This window comes from Protopterus annectens, chromosome 8.part0 (assembly GCF_019279795.1).
Source record: "Protopterus annectens isolate FY-2018-M chromosome 8.part0, PAN1.0, whole genome shotgun sequence".
In the NCBI taxonomy this organism is placed as follows: domain Eukaryota; kingdom Metazoa; phylum Chordata; order Ceratodontiformes; family Protopteridae; genus Protopterus; species Protopterus annectens.
This window is the reverse complement of record NC_056741.1, coordinates 373,228,772-373,244,012: the sequence shown is the minus strand read 5'-3', so window position 1 is coordinate 373,244,012 and position 15,241 is coordinate 373,228,772.

The following is a 15,241-nucleotide window of genomic DNA, read 5'->3' as shown; positions in this document are numbered from 1 at the left end:
CAAATGTGCTGACCTAAACATTTCCCACGATACAGTTACTTGATTCTCTAGCTATCTCTCTGATAGACAGCAGTCAGTGAAATGGGACTCTGCATTTTCTACCCCCCTTTCTGTAACAACAGGTGTCCCCCAAGGATCCATTCTTGGACCTTTACTTTTTGACATCTTTGCCAACTCACTTCACTCCTCCTGCCCCCATTCTAGCATTGTCCAATATGCAGATGACTGCATTCATCACCATCTCTAATTCCCCCCTCTGAACTTCTAATAAATACCCAGACATCTTTCAACTCAGTAGAGACATGGCTCACTAATAATCAGCTTATCCTCAACCCTAAGAAAACAAAATTGCTACTCTTTCTTCCTGAATCTACAAACCACATTAAACTATCCTTCTCCATTAGGTCTCTCAACTATACTCTTATAGAAGTTGAAACTAGCACAAAACTGCTTGGCTTTACCATTGATGACCAACTAAAAATGTAATATTCACATTAACAACTGTAGCAAAAAAAAAAAAAAAAACATCAAAAGCTAGGACTCCTGTATAGGAATAAAAAAATCCTCACCACCAAAGCTAGGATCTCTCTTACCAATGCTTACCTCCTACCTTGCTAAACTTACTGCTTCCAAATATTCACAAATCTCAACTCCTCCCTACTTAGTAAATTAGAATCAACCTATCACAAGATAGCTAGGTTTGCAGCCCAACAAACATATAAATCTCACCAATGTGTCACACTAAAATACCTCAGCTGGCTTGAACTATCTCACTTGCTCCTACACTCTCAACTCCAAATCATAAACTCCATTCTATATCAGCCTGGCTTCTGTCCTAGTTTATCCTCCTCATCACCCACTATTCCCCCACCAGACTTCTTCGAAGTGCAACACAAGACCTATTAAATATCTACAAACCTAAGTCCAAGACAGGGTCCAACTTATATAGCTATAACCCCTCTATTGCATGGAACAAACTCCCACTAGAAATTAGGAACCTGACACATCCTAAACAATTTAAGTTAGCCACCAAAGACTACTTTAAAAATCGCTGGACCTGCCACTGTACGCACCATCCCTGAACACTACCTACCTCCATAGTGCTATCTTAGCTTGAATAACATACAGCCTAAGCTTTTTGTAACCATTATTCAACAAATCACTGAAGCCTCCACGATGAATAAGCAGCAAAGGATTTTATTTTTAGAATAAAACAAGCACTTTCACGCACCTAACAAGTGCGCTTCATCAGGTTACTTCACTTCATCAGCTTTTTGTAACCACCAAATCTTTTCCTTTACACTACTCACAGAACCACAACTAGCAAACTGTCTTTCTTCCAAAGCTTTTTTCCTGTTTTCTAAACCGTATACCAACAAATTTATTTAACTGTAACATATTAATTACTATACTTTTATTGTTATGATCTTTTTGTTTCACAGTATCATTGAAATTGTTACATATTTTTAAATTGTCATAAACTATATGCAACATTTGCTTTGTTGTACTTTTATGGAGTTTTTCTCCCTGGGCCTCCGCTGAAAAATGGCTTTTGCTCAGTCGGACACTCCTGGTCAACAAATGTAAAATAAATAAAAATGTTTACTAATGCCCTGGTAAACCCAATATTTTTCCTTGACTCCTCTCCACATCTACCAGGATTTTGTCGTGGTCATTAAAACTGCTTTTTGTCTAGCACATTACACTCCTTATATGTTTCCTTCTTTCATCTTGTTTCACCTCACTTGCGTAGAGAGAACACATTATTTTAACTTTTTTTCTCATTATCATATCATTATACTGCCATTGACATATTCGTCAAGCAGCTAAGCTGCTCCACCTCCAATGCTTATTCTGAGTCCATTTCTGAATCACACACGCTCTGCGTATAGCCAATCATCAAGCAAAATTGCCTAGCCAAATGTGGTGAAGGTTCCTGAACCTGAGGGTATGTGTAGTTTCCATGTGTAGTGTGGGAAGTTTATATTTTTTACATTGATATGAATGGGGTTGAGATCTAGTTGTAATCTTTTAATAGTATGGTTAGAGTTAGGTTAATACATTACTTTCTTGTAATGTACTTATGTGTTTGTTTTTGTGTAGCTTTAGTATAGTTTGCTGTTTTCATTTCAAAATTTTGATAATGCTGTTTTGTGATTAGGGTCTGTAGTCCATATTTCATTTTATTTATTTATTTATTTTTCCTTTAATTTCTGTAAAATATTTAAAGATTTAGATTTGGATTTGGTATATTTGCATTAAGTGATCTGACTTGTTTTAAATGCATGCATGCATATGTATGACTGCATGTTTGTGAATGCAGTGCACAAAATTTATTTTATTTATTTATTTTTTGTTTTACTTAATGCAAATGTGGTACTGCAAAGTGAGGGCAAGGAAGTGAAGGAAAGAGACAGACGTCAAAAAGAATGGAGTCATACAGCAGTAGTGCATAAACATGAATATAAAGGATAGATTGTAAAGAGATCTGCAGGAATGATAATTAAGTCAGTTATGGAACTACAAAGACCTTCTAGAGTATGAATTACAGGATGCTGTAACAACACTTAAATAGAAATTAGAAAAGCCAATAGGAGGATGAGACAAAGATGTCTCAGAAGTAAAGCTAAGGGAATATATTATTTTATCTTCAAAAAGGGTGAGAGTGATAACAAAGGAAAATTATTATACAGCTAGGAAAAAGGCAAGGGGCAGGGTTACCATTTAAAATGCTGGGACCCATTACAGTGAGTCCTGAAATATAGAGACTGAATGGCTGAAAAGAAGGACTTATATATTCTAAGTCCAAGATGCCATTTCTTGGAATATTCCTTTTTCTCCAAGATATGGCAATCTCAGAGTTGGTAGATAAGTTTGAGGGGGGGGAGATCTTGTCCCCCCCATGGGGGTGCAGGCGGGCTTTTCCCCCTGCAAAACGAAGCTTAAAGGAGAAGAACAATTTTTGAGATTCACTCTTTGCCTGTTTGTTCGTCTTTTATTTTGGCATTTTGAGTACCGGCATTTCAATATGGAGCCAAGAGGAAATAAAAAACAATTGGAAGCCTGGGCATAAGCGCAACTAAAAAAAGCAAGAACATAGGAAAACTTTTTGAAATACATAGGATAAGTGCAAAGAATGCATGCAAATATATAACCTAGAAGTATAGTTAGATGGTAGGAGAGGTGAAAGAAGACTAGATACCAGAGTGCAGTACTTATTGTACATTGAGGAAAAATGGGAAGTTGCCAATATTGCATATTATGAGTCATTTAAGTAGTTCCAGACATGTGTTGGACTGATATGTAGTATAAGAGTTTATAAGGCCTTGCTTTTCCTGTAGCATTGCCTCCTGAGCATGGTGGTCAAGATTCAGCTAGGTGACATTTGTTGCTCCACACTTCTATTTCTTGCCAACTTATGGAATCTTAGATCTTGACTCTCTTCTTGACCCCACCCCCCACTAATTATATATTAAGTTCATAAGTAAGTACTGTGCTAGCTGCCCTTGCATGCCATTTGACACTTATCCAAGTTCCCTTTTTGTGCGGAAATTATCATATCCAATTTTGGTTAGACCGTGGTCCTATTCTTGTTTAGGGTTCATACCAAGGCTGTTTGGTTTGTTCCTACTCCAAGGCACCCTTACAGTTGTGTCCATGCATCACAGGTAACTTGTACTCCTCTGTGTAAGCTAATTGTCTGTGGTGGACAGAGACAGATATACATAGGCCTGGCTTTGTGATGTACTGAACAGTATGTCTCTTTTGAAGCAACTGGCATGTAGGATAAGATGAAGCTGCAGAATTGTCTAGATTGATTATTTCATTTGGCAATGTGTATTAGAAAATGTTGTAATGTAAAATACAATGCTTTACAGTTTGCTGTTCCAAAGTACATTGCTTCACCACCTGGTGTCTCTAACTAAGTCCCTAACAAGTTATAATGTAAAGTGCAATTACAGTCTGGTGTCCCTTAATAAGTGAAATGGCTTACAATCTGGTGTCCCTAACTAACTGTGATGTTTTATAGTCTGATGTGCCTAGCTAAGCGCAGTGTTTTACCCTCTGGTGTCCCTAACTAAATCCATTATTTTACCATCTAGTGTCCCAAACTAAGTGGAATGGTTTACCATCTGATGTGCCTAGCTAAGCGCAGTGTTTTAACCTCTGGTGTCCCTAACTAAATCCATTATTTTACCATCTGGTGTCCCAAATTAAGTGCAATGGTTTACAGTCTGAAGCCCCTAACTTAATGCAATGTTATACAGTATGATGCCCCTAACTAAATGCATTGTTTTACCGTCTGATTTCCCTAACTAACTGCAATGTTTTACCATCTGGTGTCCCTAACTAAATGCAATGTTTTGCAGTCTGATGTCTCTAAGTACAATGTTTTACAGTCTGATTTCTCTAAGTACATTGTTTTACTGTCTGATGTCCCTAACAAACTGCAATGTTTTAAAATCTGGTGCCCCCAGCTACGTGCAACATTTTACAGTCTGATGTCCCTAGCTAAGTGCAGTGTTTTACAGTCTGGTGTCCCTTCCTAAGTGCAATGTTTTACCCTCTGGTGTCTCTAATAAATACTAATTTTACTCTATTGTTTATAGATCACTGCACTTTGAGCATTAAGTAATAACTGTAATAATGAAAAGTTATTTGGTTATCAAAAATATTTTAATAATGATTTTATTAACATATGCTGATACTGTTCAATATTGTAGAAAGACCTAATACAGAATATGCAATATCTTTCTGTATTCATGGAGTTCAAGAAATTAGGAACTTAGAGGGAGTGTAGAAATTTTAGGCATAAAAATGGTCTATTGCCATGACATGACTCCATCAGGTTACATAGTGCTGAATTGCATTCAGTTTGGTGTAGAGTGTTTTGGTGTGACAATATTATTGTTTTCAAATATCTGGAAAATGATTCCATGGTTAAAACATTAGATTCTACTTTTTATGAGTAACCTATACACTGCTTGAGAAAGTTAATGAATGGCTGATATTCTACACTAAAATACTTAGATAAAAATAAATAATTTTTACTTCAGAACTGTCAGGTTACAGAAGGTCTTAACATTCATTGTTCCAAAAGGCTGAATTAAGGCTCAGGAAGAGTCTGATAAGAGACACATGTCCCCAGTTACAGTACTACATCCATCTACATCCCATCAAAATAAGATTTTCAAGATGTGCCAAATGTGTCCCCTTGCTAGCCACAATTTTTGAAGCAGATCTAAGCTGTCCAGTGTTCAACCCAAATGAATGAAAAAGGACTGGAGAACCTCCAGATATACCTCTCAACTGTATGGATTTTCACAAAATTTCCAGATTTTTGCCTCATATTTTTAGCATGTTCCTCATCAAAATTTTGTTTTTTTTTGATAAATCACTGGGATGATCTAAGGATTAAAGTCACTAAATAATGAAATGCATTTGAATTTCAGATTTTATATCCTTCAGAAAATGATGCTAACACAAATGCTGTTATTCTAACAACTTTCTAAGTTTATAACAGCAATATTTAACGTGTCCCTATTTTTGGGTCTTTATCCCCCCATTATGTCAGGCTTTGACCAGATTTCTTGCGCTAAGAGGTTGAGAGGTATGCCAACAGTGTAAACTATGTGAAACAAAAACAAAAGCATGACAAATATGGAGAACATGAACCCATTTTATTATGAGTTAGTTAAATTATCAGGACCACAGCTTGAATAATTCACAAGTTAAGAGTGGAATAGTTTTGATCAGTAGTTCAGGTAGAAATAAAACACATTTGTAAGTTCACTATATGCCTCACAGACAAAAGGTAATCCTGTCTTAACATAGTTATTTCTATTGGAAAGAGGATCACAGTGTGCATATGTGACCGTGTGTGTGTGTGTGTGGGGGGGGGGGGGGTGCTGGCATGTGCCTGTGTCAGAGAAAGAGAGAGAAAAAGAAAGATTTCAAGGCATAGCTATTAACTGTACACAAATCATAATTATTAATGACCAATAGCTGTCATATTGTCCAAACAGGTTATTTCTCCTTAATGTTCAAGATTCTTTCACACTACATTTGAAACAGTAAACAATGAAATATTCAGTGTGAGTGTGTGTCTGTGTGTGTGTCTGCTTGTTTGTGCGTGTGTGTGTGTGTGTGTGTGTGTGTGTGTGTGTGTGTGTGTGTGTGTGTGTATGCGTGCTCACTTGTGTGTTTTATGTACTTTCCTGGCCCTAAATATCATTTGCTACTGACTACAAATTTAAGCAGTATTACAGTTAGGGTGAAAGAACTATTTTACATAAGAATAATTTATGTCTGACTGTATGTATATTTGCATAACTTATTTAAAATTATAAAATAAGTTACACATTTTTAAAGTTCATTAATGCCCTTCAAGGTGGGCATTATATGGAAATAATTGACAGTCTAGGGGTATGGAGGCCTTCTGCCTTTGGTATCAGCCAGCACATTACCCTAGGTAGTCTGCTATTTCCCTATAAACTGTACCCTGACAGGCATTATTTGTTGAGTTTTAGAAAAATTCTTAGTTCATTATTCTGCTTAACTAAGCACATTGTAAGATTGCGGAGGTCATATCTGTGATATGCAATGTTCAAACTTTACTGCGCAATGCAAAACATACTTATGAACCTCATTTACTGTACATGAAGATTGCAGCTTCATTGTGTATCCATGATAATAGTAAGTTATTTTATTTTTTCTCTTGCAGAAGTAGTGCTAGAAGTCAGAATGTCTTATGCAAATCTGTAAAAATGTATGTATTTATCTGTTTTTGCAGATTATGGAATTGAGATTCATCCCTTGGCCAGTGGCTAAGTTGTCAGGCACAAAGTTGTAATATCTTAGAATAGAATGCCATAAAAATATAGGCATTTATTTATTTATTTTTCCTCTTTGTTGACCAGGTTAGCTCTGCTAGGTTAGTGGCCTCTTTTCAGGAGACAACCAAGGTTATATATATATTACTGGAGGAGATATGGCCAGGGAATTGGGGAACTTTTCCTACATTTTTTCAACAGGTGACAAAGGATCTTTTTATTTCACCTCAGCTACCACTAACTCAAGAGGATGAGACCTTGGTTTAACATCTTGTTCTAAGAATAACACACTCAGGATTATGGTATCACCCTAATTTTCATCTGCAGTATTAGTAATCCAATTACATGCAGTGTGAATAGAACCCACAATCATCTGATCTTCCATCAGCAAAGGTAAGTGTGGTACCTATTGTGCCAATGCCACCATCATGTTGACATTTTAGGGAATGTCTGAATTAAATGTGAGCATTATTAGAGAGAGCTAACCAATGTAGAATAATAAAGACCTAGCTATGGCACAGGCATATTGAGTTCAGTTTGGAGATCAGGCACTTGACAGAGCTGGAACAGAGAATAGGAGTGTCTATCCAAGGGGGGGGGGGGTGGATCCACCCACAGGTTAGAGTAGTCCTTCCGAGGAAGCAGACCTGCGCCCTGGGTAATTATACCTCTCAACTGCTGTCATTTAGGAATATTGCTATGATTCAGCCCTCAGACTTAGTCGTGCTCTTCACAAATTTATGATATTCCTCCTAATGTCAGACCTGTTTATGGTTACATATTTATTAAATACATAAAGTAAGCTTGTACAAAGATTACCTACCACTAACTATATAACGTCTAGTACGTAAAGACCTTTTATTTTTAAAAAGAAGGAAGTGTTCCTCTTTCTGACCCACTGTTATGATTTTAAAGTCCATTGCTATGGTTTTTAATGCTTGGAGGTTGAAAGGTATGAGAGTGAGTGCATGGTTCACCCAAGCTGCCAGTCATTCAGTGATCAGGTGTCTGGACGTATGTGCTTGTATTAAGAAAGGCATTGTTGCTTACAGGGTGAATTAAATAACAATGTCCAGCAAAATAAATATCTTTAATGCCAGGTTACCAGCAAAAACACAAGTGACCGTCATGACTGCCTGTATGATTCCCCCCCGATGGCTATGAAAGATGAGCTTTAGTCTAAATCAGGAAACTTGATGGTCAGCAGATATAGGGGCAAAAAACATAAACAATATGAGCATTAGTAGAGTTTCGTGTAGATTAACAAAAGAAAATGATAAGTACATGAATACAGATTTTAATTAACAAATACATTCTTTTAAATACTTTCCATATCACTACATTCACTCACATGGTTCTGCAGTAGTGTGGTTATAGTCTATTTGAATCCCCATAGCAGACTATTGGATTTTCCCTGGACCTCTCCTTATCTACAGTGTCTACGGGACCTGCCTTCATCTTTCCTAGGCTAATCCTGACTTATGTTTGGGGCCACTGAGGAGAACAAGGTAATTTTGGGCAACATAAAACTGCTGGTAGCATGTATTTTAATCGGATATCCTGCCATTTGGCCACTCCTGCCTCATTCCCAGGTTTTGCCATACAGTGGGCTCTGCAGTATTTTGGCTATACCTACAGATGTGCATCAGCTACAAGTCCTGCCTTCCTTAATTTCAGTTCCCCTGCATGCATCCCTGATCTAGCACAATGGTATATCTGGCAGCATGCCTTCTTCCTCCTGCTCAGGATGGGCATGTCTATCCTTCCTGCCTGCACCCAAACCTCTATTTTAACCAAGATCACCCAGGCCATAGTCAGTACTTTATTCCTTTATGCCTATGGTTTAGACTAGTGTGGTCATATATGTTAATGCATACTTTACTATACTTTAGTTATCTAACAAAATTCAGAATTGTCTGCACTTAGAAACTGCATAACATGAACCTAACAATGCAAAGGGAGACTCATTTGATATGCATTCAACTGAGGGAGGGTGACTAGTTCTAGCTCCATTTGGAGATATTAAGTAAGATTTCTTGCAAGTCAATTGCCATTTGGAGATATGCTGCTTAATAAGTGAATTTTTTTAGTGTCAGCATTGGAGGATGTAAGATAATTTTGTCTCTACTTCAGCATTTTAGTTTTGAATAAAGTGACTGCATAACAGTTAAAGTAGTTTTAGAATGGCTGGTCAAACACAAGACTAAATAAGGACAGTTTAATGAGATTTGTTGAATTTGGTTTGACTGAGTGTCACACGCTCAGTAGAATCAGTCAATATAGTGTCTGTACAAATCAGTGGCTTTAGGGTTAGAGATGAGGATTGTTTTGTGGTCTGACTTGAGTTTGGGATTACAGTAGTTGTAATATTTTAGTTAAGTTTAGGGTTGGGGTTACATTTATATTTAGAGCTAGTTTTGGGATTTTGGTTTGGGTAAGATTTACAGTTTGGGGCTGCACTGCCATTATGACTTGTGTAGGGGTGGTGAAGGAGGCTGTGTGTCTCTCGGTAAAAAAAATATATTTTAATTATGTGCATTGTTGTGTTTTCACTGTACTTTCTATTAGCTAATTTATATTTGTTTGCTTTTCAGTTATGTGTTTTCCATATTGTGTTTCTGATTAGGCATTTTTTGATGATCATCATACACTGAGCCAAGGGCAATAACCATTAAATAGTTTATTTATCATTCTGTGAAAAGACCTGCTCCAGAAAGGTATAATTATATTAACTTATTTTAAACAAATTGACAATAAAGCATTATTGTTAATATTAAACAAAAAAACTGTATAAAATTAAAGACTGGCATTTGAATAGTTGGCATGTGCTGTAACATTCAGAAATACAAATAATTAATCCATCTTTTAAAAGTTACTAGTTGAGCTTACCATTTTTTCTAGGTCTCTGATTCTGACCCGATCTTTCAGCACTGTCTAATGTGCCTTCCTTATGCTCCTTCTCTTCATCTTTAGATTTGTCTTTAAAGTAAACTGCAGACATTTCAGTACTAGTTGAGTTTTCAGGGCTTCCGTTACCATCGGGACTGACTTGTAATTCAGGGGCATCATTGGCCGCAGGAAGTCCATCACCTTTCACGTCTTCCTCACACTGGGACACAATAATCATAGCCAGTACCAGTGCAGTTAATAGCAATGCTTTCATGATTTTAGTTTGTGTTGGTTAAATGCAGATTTGAAGGAAAAATGTATTGCACTTTGTCATCAGATTCCAGTAGCTTTTATTACATCTGCTCATGTGCGCTGAAAACTAATCATGTTACTAAGCTTTGAACTAATTGTCAGCACACAGTATAATTTTGATAGCATGATCATTTTCTTTTCTTATTCCACAGACTCTTTGATTTTGTCCGGATCACCTGCTTTTCTCTTTCTTTTAAGCCTTGCTCATGTTGCTGTAATTGTGTGCGTTTTATAATCACATTTTTATTTTCATTTTATTGAATTTGTCTAGTAAAGATAATCCATCAGGAAAACTATTCCTGTTCCTTTTATTTAATTATTATGCGCACAACCACGTGTATAATGTTGTTGAAAGGTGTAAGCTTACTTATATTTAGCATGTTATAAACATGATTAGTACTGCCCCACACATACTTTAGTATTAGTTCATGTGCTTTTGTCTACTTTTTGTGTTTAAGTTGTACTTAAGATTAAGGAAATAATTAATTGCATGATGCAGTTCTCATATCAAAGTACAGTGTAAAGTCAATTTAATATTAACTCTTGGGAAATTAAATCTCTGGGCCTTCACACATGATTAGTACATAATTATGATAAAGCCATCCTTCCGTCCACAATACATTTTCCCATTTTTGCACATGGGGTCGGGGTGTTACTTTAACAGTGATAATCATCTAGAGCCAAGGTTTACACCACTAGATAGCTAGCCCTACCATTGTATAATTATGATATATAGTCATTTTATAATTCACAAGTATAGAACTCACCTGTTATTCTGCAGTGCTACAGGTAAAAATTTTAACCCCTATTTTCCAGTATGTTCATAACAAAATAAAGCCTTATTTTTAACAATTAAGATGTGAATGAATGTTTAGGAATTAAGAGTCCAGTCACTTCTAATCATAGCACTTTTGTTGAAGAAGAACTACTTAGGTGCTCATTTCCTTTAAGGTCTCTTTTTCTGTTTCATTCAAATGATAAGAAAAATGTATTGAGGAAAAAACATCAGCAAAATAGATGGGGTATATTATAAAGACATTTGAAAACTTATATATTTCCTGAAGACCCATACAGATATTCAGGATGTGCAGACATCTGAAGGTATTATCCTTTGAAAATTTGTTGGCAAACTTAAACATTTAATGAAATCTTAAGTAAGTATGCATTGTCAGATATGATATGTTTTTTTTTCCTTCAGAAAAAAATGCCTTAATTTCGCCTACTACTTATATCATTTTAATTTGAATATGTTTTCCTAGCCTAAATCAAGAGTAATTTCTGTCTTCTTCTGTCCTAGATTTTTGTTTCCTTTCTGCATCTTTGTTGAAAGATTTTTCAGTCTTATTTCTGATGTTGCATTCATTCTATTCCTGAATACCTTTCTTATCCTTTTATTCTCTCAATCACCAATCGTGCAAATCAATATTTTTCTTCCTTCCTTATTTCTTTCTTTCTTTATATCTCCTTTGTTGATAAGTTTCATGTACTGATATGTTACAGGTGTAACAATGATCTTTATCATTCTGAAATGTTACAGGTGTGACAATAATCTTTATCGTTCCTTCTTCCTCCGCAAATCCTCTCAATTTTTACTTAATTCAGTACATTTTGCTTGTTAGCTATATGATGTGGTGGTCATTTCACTTCTGAAACTGTATTATCAAGACAATCAAAAAACATTAGACCAGGATTGACTCTTGCTATGTGGGTTGTAGACATAGTTATTTAAACTAGGGGAAAGTAGAGAATAAAATCACTCTGTTCTGAGATCTTGGTGGGGAAAGAGTATCCCTATTTCAATTGTAGTGTACTGAAATTCCCTAGTGTCTTTGTCTGGTATGCTATCATCCTCAAATTCCACAAGTAGAAATTTCTGCCTACACAGTGGTACTATACATATGTTTTGTACACTGATCCCATTTATCTCTGTAAGAAGGGTAAGAAAAAATGGCCAAATGGTGACGTATTTGATACTTGACACAGGCCAGAGTGGAAAAAGCAGATGGGATAAGAACCAATTAAGTAGAATATTGTAAGAGAGGTGAAAGAAAACAGAAGTACCAAAGAACATCCACAAAGGTATTAAGAGAACAGGAATACTATATATCATCAAGTCTCATTAAGCACATAAAGTTTAGTCTTGCTTTCTGCTATTTTGCACACAACCCTTGTATGCACTATGATCAAGAAATTGTATTTTACACTATTCTTCATAGGCCTTACAAAGAGTCCAATTTAAAGAGTGAATATAGTAGACATATAATGTATACAGCAATGCTTTTTAAGATTTGTGAAGCCACTGTATGTCAAGTCATTTATTGAAGCAGAGAAAATTATGGGAATGTGGCGAGAACTGGCCAAATCTAACTGAATGCTAGGTTGTTCTTCTTCCATACAGAAATCCATCAATTCTGTGAAGTTTGTGTTCCGTCAGTGCTAGTGATATTTGTGTGTGTGCGTGTGTGTGTGAGTGCGTGAGTGCGTGCACACGCGCGCGCGCATGTGTGTGTGTGTGTGTGTGTGTGTGTGTGTGTGTGTGTGTGTGTGTGTGTGTATGTGTGTGTGTGTGTGTGTGTGAGTGTGTGTGTGTTTTAGGCCCATGACATTCCAGATCATTAATAACACAGTGATGAATAGAGGAGAAGCTGAGCTCAGTACAAGTGGACAAGATGATTAAAGTCATGCTTTTTTTTCAGACACCATGGAAATCATTCAGCACTCGTATTTACAAGAGCTTGCCCTATTAACTTCATCACAGAATACAGGGCAACTATGAGCTATAATCATCTACCACTAAAGATATACTTATGAGCAACAATTCAAACTAAAATTCTGGAAGATAACACATATACATGGAGAAGCTAGAAAACCAGTTGTAATAATCTCATCTATGCTTTATATGTTTGCTTTAGGAGTTGGCCAACCAATAACTTTCTGTTCAAGCAAGTGTCATCTGCTTGCCACACTTGAAGTCCATATTGTACCACTGCTTTGACCAAGTGTCATCTTGTAAACCTATCAGCATAACCAACATGTTTCTTAAATATATCCAGCATTTCCATCTTTGTCAGACAGTGAACAACAGTTAGAATGATGGGTATAAATTTGTGCCACACATCTGTGACTTCTCTGTGTAATAAATACCCATACACTGTGATATGCCTACCAGGACTAAGCAATTCTATAGGAGTACTATTGCCACCCCATCACAATCCTTTCACCCCTATCAAAAATCCTAGAAAGATGCATCCATCACCAACTCCTCTCCCACCTACTGTCTAACAACCTACTCTCCCAATCTCAGCATGAATTTCGACCTGGCCATGGCATCACCACTGCCCTCATTAACTCTAGCAGTACCATAAACACTTACAGAAACCAAGGGAAACTTGTCTCTGCCACCTTCCTAGATCTATTGAAAGCATTTGACAACGTCTCCCACAATAAACTATTATCTTTCCTCTCTAAACTCAACCTTGATAATACTGCACTACAATGGTTCAGTAGCTACCTAGGCAACTGATCTCTATCTGTTAAATGGCACAACTCTCTATCCCCCTACTCCCAGCCAAATGCAGTGTAACTCAAAGGTCCATACTTGACCACTTCTTATTCAATGTCTTTACAAGCCAACTCCTCTTGCCAACCACAAAAGCCAACATTATGCAATACGCAGATGACCCTACCCTCATATGCACTGCACCCAGCATCCACCTTCTACAAACCCAAGACCAAGAATCCTTCTCAGAAATAGAAAACTGGCTAAACAATTCACAGCTAATACTAACCCCCCCAAAAAAAAAACAGCTAATACTATTCAACCCAACAAAGACTATAGACTTCACCTTCTCCATTCTCTCAGCTAATAAGACCCTCATAACACCTGTCTCTGAGGCCAAACTGCTAGGAATTACAACTGGCCACCAACTTAAATACAATAAACACATAGCCCTAACAAACTCTTAAGTCCACAAAAAGCTAGGCTGCCTCTATCGTAGCAAAAAATGTCTAACACCTGAATCCAGAACTGCCATAGCCAGAACTCACCTCCTATCAACCGTACTTTATGCATCCCCAGTATTAACAAATCTAAATAAGACCAACCTTAACAAACTTTCAACATGTTGCAACAAAATAGCTAGGTTTGCAAAAAATGCAAAATCACACTCTCACCACTGCTGATCCCTGCATAAGCTACACTGGTTTGAATTCCCTAAACTACTTTACTAACACTGACTCAACTTAACCCATCAAATACTGTACCACTTGGACAAAACCCCTGTCCTAACAGGCCTACTAAATGTCCATAGCACCAATAGGGAACTACAATCCAGTAACAAAGCCCTAGTAGAAGTCATTCCATGTAAAAACAGCTCAGGGGAATCTCTATTCCCTTACGAAGTTGCAAAAATATGGAACACCTTACCCCCACACCACAGGCTACATTCATAAAAAACTTCTTAAATCACACTTTCATGAAAACCATCAATGTAATTGTGACAACCCTCCCTGAACCTACCTCTTCCTGCCTATTACACTAGATACCCTTACTGAACACATTTCCACTGTCTTATACTCCACCCATATGCAGGTTGAATACAGTGTAAATATCTAGTATTCTCTAATTTCTGTGAAGTTGATGGTATATATACTTTACTTATACTCACCTATAAATGATTTTGAGATCAATTTTCTGCTAACTACTTGTCAAACTCTCTAAACTATTGTCAATTCTTAAAATTATTGTTGAACATAGTTAAACTTTGTTAACTATTTTTTATTAAATTACTCGGTAACCTTGTGGAGCTTTTCTCCCCAGGACTCTGCTGAAAAAGGACACCTGGTATCCAGTTGGACAATCCTGGTAAACAAATGTTAAATAAACAAATAAATAATAATTAAAAATAAAGGAGGATGCTCTTCCAATCATCTGGACTCAGTTCTTCCATTAAACATTCTGCAGCCCATAATCATCATCATCATCATCATCATCTTATTTTGGCTGTTCCCGTTAGGGGTCACCACAGCAGATCACCTGTTTCCATTTCTTCCTGTCCTCTGCATCTTGCTCTGTCACACCAACCACCTGCATGTCCTCTCTCACCACATCCATAAACCTTATCTTAGGCCTTCCTCTTTTCCTGTTACCTGGTAGCTTCATCCTTAGCATCTTTTTCCCAATATACTCAGCATCCCTCCTCAGCACA